The 2,919-nt window shown below is 51.4% G+C and overlaps 1 pseudogene; it reads left to right on the forward strand.

The window, feature by feature from the left end:
* The first annotated feature begins 1,166 nt into the window (after positions 1-1,166).
* Positions 1,167-2,321, forward strand: LOC143400925 (cAMP-dependent protein kinase type I-alpha regulatory subunit pseudogene; annotated as a pseudogene).
* The last annotated feature ends 598 nt before the right edge of the window (positions 2,322-2,919 follow it).

The following is a 2,919-nucleotide window of genomic DNA, read 5'->3' on the forward strand; positions in this document are numbered from 1 at the left end:
CCATATGACACAATCACAGAAGGTCCCTATACTTTTGTAAGTTTTACCTCCAGGCAACTGACCAGGTCCACATGGTGAATCAGAGAAGGGGGTCCCCTTATGCTTTCCGCAGGAAAACTGAAAAGGGGATCGTTTTAAAATAGACCAGTGCACTCAGCACTTATTTTTATGACTTCAGGAGAAACTATCTTACTGGATCATAACCCACTGGAGTTTGATCAGAACCTGACCTATCTGGGAGAAGGGATGTACCATACTTTAAATCCCCCTAGTCTTCCCAACTTATTCTATGAGATCAGCAGTGCCCTAATATCCAAATAAGACAAAGACATTCCACAAAAACTACAGACCAAGAATACAGATGCAAAAATTCTGAACAAAATATCAGCAAATCAAATCCAATAGTGTTTGAAAAGAAGGATACACTAAGAGCAAGTGGAATTTAAGGCGTCCAAGGTTGATTCAACATTCAAAATCGAAGAGAATCCATCCTATCAACAGGTTAAAGAAAAAATCATAGGATCATACCAACAGATGTAGAAAAAACATTTGGCAAACTCCAAGCAGTCAAGCTAAGAATATTCTTAGCAAACCAAGAATAGAGTTGAACTTCCTTAACTTTGCATAAAGAATCTACATCTAAGGCCCCACGTAGCACACCACCCGGCTGCTCTCGGCTGCTCCCGGCCGCTCTCGGCCGCTGTCGACCGCTCTCGGACGCTCTCGGCCGCTCTCGGACGCTCTCGGCTGCTCTCGGCTGCTCTCGGAAGTGGGGCCTCGCGCACCTTGGCTTCCTCGCGGCCTCCTCGCTCGCTCGCCCTCCCCCATTTCCGGAAGGACAACAGCTCGCTTTTACCGGAATCCGCCATCATTTTCCCCGCCGGTTTCGGCTGATCTCGAGGCTCGGCAGGAATCCTCGCGTCCACCCTTCCCTCTAGCCATTCCCCGAGATCCGTTTCCCTCTCCTTCGCGGGCCTGCCTGCCCCGCACCCCGCGCGGTGGTCTGGGTCTGGCTCCTCCGTTTCCCCGGGCGCCTCCCCCTGCCCCTCCGCTCCCCATCCCCCCGGGCCGCAGGCCTCCTCGCCATCACGGAGGCCTTCCCACTGGCCGGGGATGCGGGGTCGGCTCGCTCGGTCCGGGGGGTCGTGACCGTGGCCTGAGGCAGCATGGCGTCCGGCAGCACCGCGGCCAGTGAGGAGGAGCGCAGCCTCCGCGAGTGCGAGCTGTACGCGCAGAAGCACAACATCCAGGCCCTGCTCAAGGACTCCATCGTGCAGCTGTGCACGGCGCGGCCCGAGAGGCCCGTGACGTTCCTCCGGGAGTACTTTGAGAAGTTGGAGAAGGAGGAGGCCAGACTCACCCAGAGTCAGCAGACGCCCGACGCCAAGGCGGAGGAGACCGCGCCCGCCCAGCCCCAGCCCGCGCCGGCCCAGCCCCAGCCCGTGGTTAAGGGCCGGCGGCGCCGGGGCGCCATCAGCGCCGAAGTCTACACGGAGGAAGACGCTGTGTCCTTTGTCAGAAAGGTCATACCCAAAGATTTTAAGACAATAGCCGCTTTAGCCAAAGCCATTGAAAAGAACGTGCTGTTTTCGCACCTGGATGAGAACGAGAAGAATGATATCTTTTACGCCATGTTCCCCGTCTCTTTCACCGCGGGAGAGACGGTTATTCAGCAAGGCGATGACGGGGATAACTTCTACGTGATCGATCAGGGAGAGATGGACGTCTACGTCAACAATGAGTGGACCACCATCCTCGGGGAAGGAGGGAGCTTTGGAGAGCTCGCTCTGATTTATGGAACGCCTCGAGCAGCCACTGTCAAAGCCAAGACAAACGTGAAACTGTGGGGGATTGACCGAAACAGCTATCGAAGAATCCTTATGGGGAGCACGCTGAAAAAGCGCAAGATGTACGAAGAGTTCCTCAGTAAAGTGTCAATCTTAGAGTCTTTGGACAAGTGGGAACGGCTCACTGTCGCCGATGCCCTGGAACCCGTCCAGTTCGAAGACAGACAGAACATCATGGTGCAGGGAGAACCAGGAGACGAGTTCTTCATTATTTTGGAGGGGTCGGCTGCCGTGCTGCAACGTCGGTCAGAAAACGAAGATTTTGTTGAAGTGGGAAGATTGGGGCCTTCTGATTATTTCGGTGAAATTGCACTGCTGAAGAATCGCCCTCGTGCGGCCACGGTGGTTGCACGTGGCCCCTTGAAGTGTGTGAAGCTGGATCGACTTCGATTTGAACGTGTCCTTGGCCCGTGCTCAGATATCCTCAAACGAAACATCCAGCAGTACAACATTTTCATGGCACTGTCTGTCTGAAACGTGCCTCCTTGTGCCTCCCTTTTCTCCTTTCCCTACTCATGCATCACTCTTGCTTAATTCACTGTTTGAAGTGCCAAGTGGCCACTGGCATCACACCTTCTTGTCTATTGATATGAAAAGTTGCTTTTATGGCACCGTTCTCGATTTGGAGCATTCACTGAATGCTCACACACAAATAAATAGAGTTCTATAGACTTTGCTGTTACTGCTTCTCTCTGTGTAGTGCTGTGTTCAAACTGGGCAGTGAGTGCCATGCTTTTTGGTGAGGGCAGGTGCCAGCACCAATGCATTACCATAGAGTAATGATGTAACATGGCAAGATTTTTTTTGTGTGACATAGTTTTCCAGTCAAGCATATTTAGACTGTGACCATCTATGCTGTATTTCTTGATAGAGTAAATGGTTTTTCATTCAGCATCATGGATTAGGAAAAGCGGATATAGAAAAATTTTAGAATAAAAAGACATCTGCCTGTAATCAAAACGAGTTTAACGGTGAAACAACGCCCATTTTTGCTCATTATTAGATGAATATAGTTGGCTCAGACCCCACCCTTAACCTGAATTTTTGTTTGCCAAACTAATTTGCCTGATTT

This window comes from Callospermophilus lateralis, chromosome 6 (genome assembly GCF_048772815.1).
Source record: "Callospermophilus lateralis isolate mCalLat2 chromosome 6, mCalLat2.hap1, whole genome shotgun sequence".
Classification (NCBI taxonomy): Eukaryota; Metazoa; Chordata; class Mammalia; order Rodentia; family Sciuridae; genus Callospermophilus; species Callospermophilus lateralis.